The sequence below is a fragment of the Bombus pascuorum genome, chromosome 1, assembly GCF_905332965.1.
Source record: "Bombus pascuorum chromosome 1, iyBomPasc1.1, whole genome shotgun sequence".
Lineage (NCBI taxonomy): Eukaryota > Metazoa > Arthropoda > Insecta > Hymenoptera > Apidae > Bombus > Bombus pascuorum.
In genome coordinates, this window is record NC_083488.1 from 9,093,690 (window position 1) to 9,105,734 (window position 12,045).

Below are 12,045 nucleotides of genomic sequence, written 5' to 3' on the forward strand. Positions count from 1 at the left end.
CACATAATTGCGGCAAACAGTCGGAAGGTTGATGGAAAAAAGGAGCAGGCTAACGTTAATTCTAGAGAACGCGGTTAATTAGAATTTTATTGGGGTCCGAGCGGGAAATGAATACGAATGAAAAGCCTCATTTTTACAAGCGATGGAAAAAAGGAAACGCGTTTGATAGATGGTTCCAGAAACAGCCGGTATTATTTGCAGTTTTATATAGAATATCAAGAACGAGAGTGAAGTCTCTGCAGTAACAGAAGATCAGTTTTATAGCATGTTCTGGTATTTCCATATTAAATCACGGTCGCCGGGAACGCGAATGCGGTTATGGGACCACAAAGGCAACTCGTAAAATATATATATATAATCTACATATATATATAAAATGAAGAGAAGAAAGAACACAGGCAAGAAACAGTGTATAAGTATGTAATTCATGCACGTGTTTCTGAATCGATCGATCGTCCGAATCAAAGGTTACGAAACACCGACAAATAATTTGATTAGACACAATAGAATGATTTACATGTTGCGGCCTCTTTGAAGCGGCCAGCAAAAATATTAACTAGTGTTGCGACGTGACGCACACTCTCAACTCCGAAACACAGTTCCAACTTCTTCGTTCCCTTTAACGAAATTTACCTTTCGAAACCGGACAAAAATATTGTTGAACAAAACCAAAGCTGCGACTCAAAAGTATCCAGACATTTACCTACTTTTGACAAGATATAATTTAATTACAAAATCGTGAATAAAAATTGTAATGTGTATCGATAAGTAATCGTATTATTATTATTATGGCATTATAAGACTAATAGGCACGAAGAGATAGAAACGTATTATAGCACAATTTTTCAACAAAATTTATGACAAAACATTCTTTATATATTCCTTACGTATCGGGATAAGATTAGGATTCTTCTAAACCCATAAAAAGACTAATGTCATTAATTCGAGTATTAATATTTCACTTAGTGGAATTGATTCTAATTACATAGTTTTCAATTAAGATCGATTCCAAAGGACTTTGCTATTTAATAGCGATCGATTAATCGAAAGAGATTCACGGTCACTTTCGTTGACGAATTTTCGTGGATCACCGCAGCACGAATAAATCCCTAATATTCCCTCTATTACGTTGGAAGCTGGGCCGACGCCGCCGTTCACCGATGAACCGTCAGTTCATTTAGCTTGCCCGGCCATCAATAGATAGTGTGTAACGAACGTGTAACGTAAAGTTTCCATCATGTTGCACAAAGCAGACGCGTGTATGCGGAACCACCGTTGCGGTAAAGCAGTGCGGTTCGTATCCCTATATGTCATATTAGCCTAAAAGGTTAACCTCGACTGTTTTACTCGGTTAATTGTAAATACTCTCCATGTACTCTCCATACTCAATAAAAACTCTCCATGACGATATATTATATATATTTTACAATGGCGCGTTCGATGTGGCTGACTGGCGTGTAATTAAAAGGCAAATATCACAAATTCTCGAGAGCCGGTGGTTACTTTGACCGTATACCGAAATTGACATCAAAGTAATTATCGCGAAGGCGAAGAAGTGATGCGGAATATGTTACGGACAAATGTGAAAAATGATCGTTAACACGCTCGTACCTTTATTGCCAAAAACTTTGATATATCTGTTATTATTCGTTATAAACTTCAATAAACTGCGAATTAAGTGTTTCAAAGATTGAAAATTGAAGGCTGAAGAAGATTTAGAAATTTAAAAATTGATTCTAAGAACTTGAAAATTCAGAAATTTGGGTTATTCTACCACAGTCATTTTAAATTTCTTCAGATATCTGGTTTGAACGATACAAAGTTCTTTCCGCATTTATCTAACGAATAAGCTACATTGATACCAATTCATTTGCGTCAATCAAAATTCGTTGCACCCTGCGCCGCGTGTCAAGAGCGCTATAGCAAAATGTGAGTCTGTATCACGGCAGCTGGTTTCAATTGCAGCAATAATCGAACGTAAATATCTAGAAATAGATAGCTGGGCACCGTGACTCGACCGGTCCGTATTCTCTCATGGATCCTGCTCGATGATACTTGTGGTCGGGTCGCGCGGCGAATCCGCGTAATAAGCTTACACCATGGGACGGTGGACTTGTAAAACGCGAAACGATAACATATAGGAATACTTTTTAGTGGTTCAATTTATCCGCCATTTTTACGGCGGGTCGGAAAAATGAAATTTTGAATAGATCCAATTTACGTTTTTAGAGCTATCGTTCCGCGATAAGATCAATCGTACTCGCTGGCTGGAATCGACGTATGAAAATTTTTACGTTCTATCAGCTTTGTTGCCATTTACCTCCGGAACTATTCTACGTCAACGGGATTAATCTTATTTTTTCTTTTTTTGTTTTCTTCCTACTTGTTCGAATCGATCGTAGAGAAGTCGACTTTTATTCACTTGCATTTTATATCCTGTCTTTACGATCAGAACTTTCAACGTCTGACCAATGCCAGAGTTCTTCGAGTTCGATAATATGTATACATCTTGCACCACGTCCATGCTTTCTGTTGTTCGTTGCACGTTTCGAAGCTTGGTGTTCTGAAGAGTACACGTAGCACGTGTTTGCTCCTTTTCCCGTGTATTCATCGCCAGATATCGACTCATTAACGACATATTGGTTTACCAACGTTTAACAAACAAGTACCTAATGAAGGCTCAAGTTACGCTGGATATATTCCATCGTATCTAATTTAGAACATATTCACGTTCACCATGGTCCGCGCGGCGAGATCGCGATGATTAGGCAATACGCGCACTGACGTGTTTATTCTACGAATAGTCTACATTTTCACTATAAATTCGAGCCTTACGTCATGATATTCATACTGTATCCACGGTATTCCCATCGAATATATAAAAACAGAGAAAGAAAAAGAATAAATGTATGTATCCTATACCAAAAAATTAGGAATAGATCATGTACGCTCATCCCCCTGTAGCGATAGGGTAGTAATTCGAACAGTGTAAACCAGTTCTCATCGCACCAATAGAGATGTCGACGTTCATCTGAAAGCTACGAAGAGAAGGGACGCTGTGAAGGGTGAGTTGGCGATCGGTAGATGCGCGTCGCGGTAACGCCATTAATCGCGATATATTCTCAGGGAAAACGCGCGTGATTTGGACAGGGGTGTGGTGTCAGTGGGTGCGGGCGCGTGGAATCGATGGAGCGCGGAATCGGTCGCGGAGTACCGACCAATTAGTCGGCCGATGATTGGCGCGTGTAAACCGAAACGATGACGTCGCTGGCGAACCAACGACCGACGCCCTCGCCGTTCGTAAACCGGCCGGGACCGTACGGTTACCTATCGGTCTCTCTACCTGCTGCCAACACACCACGCATACATACGCTTGCACATGGTGCTACACATACGCGTAATACATAGAGGCACACATAGACATCGTGCAAGAGAAGAGAAGCGAGCACGCGCACCCAAACAGGCCAGCACACTCGGGCTACCATCACGAGCACCGTCAAATATCCGTGTGGACGGTTACAGGCCGGACTAATGGAATTGATTAAAATGTGTTCGATCAACCGAACCGCGGGCCCACCCCTGACCATCCACCTAGCGTGTTCACCTAGCTCCCACCTCCATCCAGCATCGCTTCTATCTCTCTACGCCGTTCTGATCCACCCTGCTGCCTCCTCCCTGTCCTCTGGCTACCGAGGCTGACCCTAGAACCAGCGGGGCGCAATCGAATATTTGCGTTTAGGTAGCCACGTCGACGCGGAAAATGCTATCTTTGTCAATTAATTCAACCTGTTGTCGCTCGGCAGCTCGACGTGCTCTCGCTAGCTCGCTCGCTCGCCCGCTCTTCCGTATACTCCTGCCTGCTTGCCAGGCTGGCCTACACCCGCCTCTCTGTACGAGAACGACGATCGGGAAAATTGGCGGTTTTGTGGTCGCCATCCACCGGGAAAGGACCAACGCCTGGGAAATTTGTCTCTCGCGAGCCTATTCGCGATACTTTCTACGTTTAACTTGCTTTTCCTACATTTCATTTAACTTGGATTTCCATCGATATTCGAGTGTCTCTTAACAGGTGTCATTTGTCGCCTTTATCTTGTATCAGATAATACTACGGTCGATTTAATCCATTCAAGACTGATCTCGAAGTAAACGATTCTTCATTAGGAGTAGACATTTCAATGCCCTGATATTACTGATCGCAAACTCCCTTGAACTCAAAATGCTCGCTTTGTTCTCCGTTTTGGAAATAATATTCTTCCTTAACCGAATTGACATCGGTTACTGTGAGACAGAGCTAAATTTCAGAGCATTCATTTTCCTGAATAACGAAATAATGACAAACTATTTCTCATTAAATATGAATGAAATTAATATCTGGAATGTTGCAATATCTCAAGTTTAGATTATAAGGTGTAGATTTCGCTGTATGACACACACGGTCTGATTTCGAACGGATCAAACAAGAATTTGAAAATTTCATTAATAAGAAAGTTCCTTCATTTCTATCACTTAGCAACGATTATCAAATACCTCAACATCCGATAGACTTTCTACCTGGCTTCTATAATTGTCCTAAGCTAGATATCGTTATGGGTTGATCAAAATCGTTAAACATACAAGAGCATGGTTCGTGTAGCCACCTATGTTCGTAGATATAGAAAGAGAGGAGAAGGGGCGAGCAGAGACGGATAAGGTGAAAAATAAGGGAATAAATAAAACAGATGTCTCCGAGGCAGGCCTTAGCCAGTGTCGCTAATGAACTGGTCTTTCTCGTCTCTCTCAGGCCGACACGGCAACCCACTGTTCGCCTTCGTTCGCAGCTGTTCCTGGACAGTACTCGACCGGTCTTCATTATACTCGCCTCTCTGTCGTTAATTGCGCACGCACCTACGTAAGCATGGCGCCGTGTCGTACCGCCCGGGAATTAACCCGATATCGCGTGGACTCTCGCGTTCCTGATAAATTTATGGCTGTTCCGCGTGCGTTGCCAACAGTGCGCCGCGTTGGAAAGCTCGCGTGCGCACGGACGCGCGTTTTACCGACACGTTGGCCCTACTTTCGCCGCGACGAAAAATTATCTGTCGGAGCAATCGCCAACACTGTGCCGTGTGATCACCTGGCTGTGGCTCCTCCTTGTCTCCCCATAATGTTCGTATTGTAGTTAGGCTTCGGAGAGATTGTACTATCAAATTTAGTGGTAGACAAAATAGACAAATATCTTCCAGTCGTATATGGATAAAGCTCGTTAGAGTAGTAACTACAGTAGTGGCTACACAAAACCATATACGTATATACGTATATACGTTATTCTTTTTAGAAGTTCCAAGGTATTTTTCACAATATTATCCGTGTCAATCAATATTTGACATTTCTTTATCATCCAAATTTATTTCAAACTTCCATGATCGATAGGTTGCACGTTGCACGCGATAACCCGCCGCTATTTTTTCACCACAAGCATTTAACAAGCTATAAATAAGCCTCAAACTGGAGTCATTAAAAAAATCTTAATACGAATGCAAATTTGCCATGCTCTTATTAAAATATTCAGGGACTTACTCGCGATGCATCGAACCACGCAGGCTATCTGTCTCCTAATGGAAAATTCACAAAAAGAAGCTCGTCCCCTGTATCATCAACAGCTCTTCGAGCCTCTAATAGAACTACCTACATACTCCAGCAGCAAAAAGCTGCATATAGTACAGTCGCGTCCGGTAATCACCGCGTTGTCGATGAAAAACGCGCGAAACCTCGCAATGGCGTTTCACACGTTGTAGATCGCGATTGACAACGAGGCAGCGATACCACACGCAAAGGGAAGAAAATCGTCGGTGAGTCGAAGTCGGCCGCGATTTATCGTATACACGAGAAAAGAAAGAACGCGAGAACGAATCCGTGCATGGACGTTGGAGCGATTGGTCGCTAAGCTGACGAGGATACAGGGTTGAGACGCGTGGATTACAAATCGTCGCCAAGTATCCAGTTTCAACCTGTTACGGACATTGAAAAATCTGGCAGGTACTCGCGCTCCAAGGAATTTCCTATCAATTAAGGACAGGTTTCCACGGTACGCCGGCGTTGGAGGACGCCTTTTTTACATCCCCTCCTCTTCTACGCTCGCCACGCTGGTCGCCTTATCCGCGTTTTCATTCCTGTTTCTCTCATTTGTACAGTTAGCCGCTTAAACAGTTCCCGGCCATGAATAAAAGCGTCCATCCTCGCGCGGTCATTCTTCTTATTTACATTCCCACGATTGCGCCGCGCGTAACTTTTACCAGGGTGAATTAATTTACCGTTGTAAAGCTGCTGCTAGACGCGAATCCATCCCGAAACCGTATCCACGGACGTCTCGATTTCTGGAAATTGATATTCCGTAAACGGTGCCTTGATGCTCATGTTGAAAAAGAATATTTTCTTGGCGTTTTAATGATGGTTGACGTGATTATATGTTTTTTCATGGATAAAGCATGGACAAGATTTTCTCTTGCTTGAATTAATATTATCGATGAAACTATACTAATGATGAACTATACTATATATGTATAGTACAAACTGTATCCAGATTTACTACTTACGATTTACAATATTTTTCAAGTATTTTACATATGAAAAATTATGAATGTTTTATTATTATATATTATATTCAATATTATCAAATATTATAAAAAAAGAATTTTTTGTGTTTATTTGAATTAATAATACACGATATAAAGTATGTGAAAATATTAAAATCAAACTTTGAAAATTTCTACCTTAGCCACAGAAATTTGTGGATTTAGACTATCAGTGGTTTGAAGGGAAGAAAAGTTTCTCACACGTATATTTGGCAGCAGATTTTTTAATTTTATGACCTAATTGTAAATTTATCTAAATTGCCGATTTATGTGTGACGTAGAAATCGGAGGACTGTTTAGATATTAACATCTCTAATACGACATCTTTGATACACAATTTACGTGCCTAAGTTTCACTTTCGTACAGAGCATCAAAGATTTCGACAAAGTTGTCCCGTAACGAGAACTTATCGGTTTAGCATGTTACTTAAATGCAAGCACTGGTTCATTTATAGCGTTGCAGCAGCGAACGAGCAACAGTTCCCTAACAGCGACTCGCATCTCGATCCATCGAACCCGCGTTACAGGCTGAAAACGCGATAACGCGAGTCGGCGATGTGGCGCGGCCGCGAGTAGCGGATTTGCAATTCGGATACGTCGTTATTTTTCGCGGCACAGTTTTACAGCGCAGTCCAGCAGCTGCATTGCTACAATTTAATTATTCGACCCTTCTCCCCTTCTCCCGATACCCTGCACACTCTTTTTTCATCTGGTCCCCCTCTGGTCTGTGAAATCCGCGCGATGGCACGTATAAATTTATTCGAGAGAGCAAAACGTTGCCGAAGGAACGACCAGACAACGATAACGTTTGGTAGCGTTTGAAATGTACAAAAAAAAAAAAAAAAGAAAAAAGAAGAAAAAAATAGGGGAGACGGGGCTGAACAGGAGAGAAAAAGAGCAAGATGTAAAAAAGGGGAGGGGGTATTTACATAGTAACAAGGCGACCGGTGGATAATTTTTTCGAGAAAGGTCGACATCAAAGCGTGGCACCGGTTGGTGCAGAGCCACGACGCGACGGTGTTCCAAAAGGGCGTACACACACGCCATTTTATGGCATCCCCCTTCCGCGAGTGAAACGCTTCGTATCTAATTGGCCTTTAATTGGCCGAATGTAAATTATACATTAATGCCCCCTTTAACATTAAGCGGACGGAATAACCGTACGTTTGGCCTGTTGCAGACGACGCAGCGGGAGCTGTGCGGGCTGAATTTTTTGAAAAGCCCTCGTAAATGCCGCGCGCGCAGTTCACTACCTTTTGATAGTTCCCCCGGACGTTCGTTCGCCTCTCTTTTTGATCGTAATTGCAAACCGTCCATCCTCTTAAGATTTACGCTTCCAATTAGCTATACTTTATGGTTATAATGAATTTACATTCGTCTCCGGGTATAAATTAATCATGACCGAGGCTGATTCGAGAGGCGATTGCAGCGGACTTATGTCCACCGTGTATGGCCATCCGTCGCTTACATTCATACGTCTTTCGCATTTTTCTCCTTAATTTCTTCTTCTTCGTTTCTTTCATTTTTATTCCGATTTTTCATTTGATAGCAGCCTTACGGATTATCCCGTCGACATGATAAAACGAATGATACATCGGTTACTAGAAAGTAATCGGTGATGTAAGATGTAAAAATATTTATTGGATTCTCGGATTATGATAATTAGGCTGCGGGTGTCTCTGAATTTATGGAAAACTCATAAGGACAACGATGAACAGAATATGCGAAAATATGATGAAATATTCCTTATGGTCGTAGCGAGTGAAACTGATCTGCGCGATATTTCTATAATAACGATCATCATTCTAACGATGATTAACTTTATCCCAAAGGACAGACGATAAAATAGTATGAAAGGATATTTATCAAATGCGTAATCTCTCGAAAACAAGGATAAGTATCAGCTAAAATCGATAGAGATGACGAACATGGATCACGTGGAACGAATCGCGAGGGACGACGCTAAATGCCAAGGTCACAAATTTCCACTGTACCACGTTATATCCGTTGGGACGTAAGCCGCGCGCAGAAGAGATGATTCTCGTATTTGGATCCGGTCCAATTCGAAAGAGGATGCGACGTGGTCGTCTAATGTGCTTTTTCGAATAAAGCTACTTACACGAAAGACGGAAATATAAATGGCTGTTATGTATGGACGAGGAGAGAGGAAGGGTCGCGATGCAGAGACGACGCGCCGTTTCCAAGACATTTTGCGTCGCGATTTATACGATGAAAAAATGGATGTTGCGTCACGAGTTTACACGCATCGATGTCATTTAAGACAATAGCACGGGATATCTAAAGTCACACGAAGTGACTCACGAAAGTATTTGAATAGTTGTTGTAGAATACTTTTACGTACATGTACATATACTGTACGTGTTATATAAAACGTTTAAAAACTTCATTAACGCTGTAATGAGACATCAGGATTGTCTTGATCTTGGAAAAATGTGAAACTGATCTGAAAATTTATATAGACGAGATATCTATATGAAAATTTTTCTCGTAGAATTTTACAAATCATTTCACTCTATAAAAAAATATCTTTCTAATAAAAGAAAAAGTAGCTAGTTGTTTCGAAGATGAAGAAAAGCGACGAAATCGAGGAAGGCGGGGTATCTGGCGAGTCCTATGAGCCGTTGAATTGCTCGATTTCCACGCGATCTTCGTAGAAGACAGAAGGTTGAATCGGTCTCGGCGAGGAATCGAAACAAAAAGACACCTTTCAATGGATTATTTGTATCTATAGAAATGAAAGCGACCGGTGAATACGCGAAAGCGGACGATTCAGGCCGTGTTGCGTTAATTATCATGCTAGCGAGTCACGTTTCAATTTTTCCTGCGCTTCCTCAATAGGCTAGGGTTCAAAAGGAAAACGAACGAATAAAGCGGGTTTGACGGGTTGAATTCAGTTTATAATTATCCCGACGATAGGATAATAGCCTTATTAATAATGCTGTGTTGTTACAATCGACGGATCGGCTAATCGTAAATCCAACTGCACGTAATTACAAACTCCATTTGCAAATTTACATGGCTACACAAATTGCTTTTAAAAAGCTGTATAAAATAATAAAGATAGTTCGATGACTCTTAGCTATTGCGATCGTTAACGTAGATTCGTCTTTACGGCTTCGATGTGGCGCAGGAGTCTGCGGATATTCGCAGCGCATCGAGTGCCAATAAATATCTCTCTCTCTCCCTTTCTTTCAATGGAAGCGAAATCAGCGTGTGGAAAAAAAGCCCGGCACAAAGTGACCGCGTCGATTTTTATTCGCGACGCGTGCACGGGAATTTATTATTGAAATCTCGATGCCGCGGCTGGATGCTGCCACACACTCCGTTTCATCGAGTATCGACCGCGTGGCAAACGCAACAAATCCGGCCAGAAACTATGTAATTCTCCCGCGTTTTGTTTCGTTTCGTACACGTTCGAAGCTCGTGTCATACATCTTAAATTGATCTGACGTCGATAATAGGAGAAGACGTTGTTCGAGCTTTAGCTCGTACTAGTCTATACAAAGCTTAATGGCCAGGACTTATGGCCGATTAGCATTTGTTTGGGTTGCAGTCGGATGCGGGATAATGATGCAATTAATAATGTCGCGAAACGCAGAGACAAACGTTCTGCCTTGTCTATAGAGTAGTATAGAGTACAGAGGATCTCCTTTGGCCTAACATGCCAGTATTGTACCGATATACACGTGTAGATACGCGTGCTTCTATGTATATATAGAAACACATGGATGAAAGGGATGAAAAGGAACGACGGAGAGAGACATAGAGGAAGAGACGAACATAGCTATATGTATAGGTTTGGGTAGAACGCTTGTGCCGTTGTCGCCCGTTTGCGAGAGCACAAAGTGCATCTCCAGATTTATCGATGGTTATCGATGCACGGTTCGTTTAGCGGTAAGTAGGAAGCTGGCTCTCGCGACACGAACCACTTAAGCGAGATCCGAGAGTTGCATAATGATTGTTTCTTTATGGCCAATTAAATTTCGAACTCGTCGCCTCGTTGCGCTCGTCGTGCCTCTACTGCGCGTTTCGCGCACGGCACCGCTCTCCCGTTCGATGGAACGAAATAATTAATGCCATTTCATAGCCGTTTCTCTGCCTCTAACCCTCTAGCGATCGTTCCAACTCCTTTCGAGACCACTTCGAAAGATTCGCTTCGATGACGTTTCTTTCTATGTATTATTCCATAACCTCTCGTTTCGGTTCAAATTGAAATGATCTATGTAGGCTTTCGAATATTTTAGTAAGGTTCGCGTGTATTTTTAATTTGTGATAAATTTATTTTCCATTTAAAATATATTTATAAAAGTTCTTTTTGTTCGTGTTTCAGAGCCGGAATCAGTATCGACGAGCAATCGTTTCGGTAAGTGAAAAAAATGTTTCATATCGTTTTATAAAATATTATTTTTATAATCAAAGCAATGATATTTAGAGACTTTTCCCTCGAATATTTCCATATCTCTTGCATTTTGTACATATATATACATTTGGTAATCTAGAAAAATTGTGGAAAACGTACTCCAGGAATAAAACCGAAATCGATAATTCTTTCTAACCCAAATTCATTTAGCCTTCATAAATTAGTATGTTGGAACAACCTTAAGCAACAATATTCCTATTTCAACGCTAGGAGAAAGCCTAGTTGATAAAGAAAATTTATGCGGAAGATAAGGCGGTTCTGTTCTATTTCGCTGCACCATGGAAACAAGTCAAATCGACCGTTTGATATCGAGTACGTGTTTCGTTCGATACGATCATTGTGAATTATTGTCGGGTGGTGGCACCTTGTCACCAGGACCCTGACTTTCGCTCTTTCGCTCTGCGTAGTTATCCTCGGCCTTGAAACGCGCTACGCGACGACCGTGAGCGAGCCTCCTCAAGTACAAAATCGTGTCATCTTGTTCTTCATCGTTCGTTCTAATTTAACTCGACCGCATCCTTAAGATGTATTGTAATTTTTAGTTGAAATAATCTGAAACACACTTTCGAATTTCACACTTACGAACTTCATATGTAAAGATCGTTACATTTATTAATAGATAATCCTCGATTAATCATTTCCTTCATAACCTAGATAAATTATTACGCCATGTGCAAGATCAGCAGATATCTTAATATTTATGAACAGTAATATATAACTGATAGCTTGCTTATTTAATAATGACTTGCACAGCCAAGAATAATTTATCATTTATGAAATATTATTGTAATTGCAAGAAAGACATTTTTCCCTGTGATCTTAATTCGATTACCAAGCACTGCAGATTCTAGAATTCAGTAAACTTCTCCTCAAATTTCTTCTCTCAATTAGCCACATTCTCGTTAAATGAAGTAAAGCTTTGTCCATTTTCCGTGGGTCGCAATGAATCGTCCGAAAATTTATGCAACAGCCAGCCAGCCACTGCGTGTTTCG

General features: G+C 41.4%; 1 protein-coding gene across 7 annotated transcripts in view; it reads left to right on the forward strand.

The window, feature by feature from the left end:
• The window catches only part of LOC132916697 (LIM/homeobox protein Lhx9), a 474,804-nt gene that overhangs the window by 246,044 nt on the left and 216,715 nt on the right, over positions 1-12,045 (forward strand). For 6 of the 7 annotated variants that reach the window (XM_060976939.1, XM_060976949.1, XM_060976919.1 and 3 more), the window contains one exon: positions 10,963-10,995. The exons of the other annotated variant lie outside the window; for it this stretch is intronic. The gene's annotated coding sequence lies outside the window, so the exon portion shown is untranslated. The remainder of the gene's footprint in view (positions 1-10,962; positions 10,996-12,045) is intronic. 7 annotated transcript variants of the gene reach the window in all.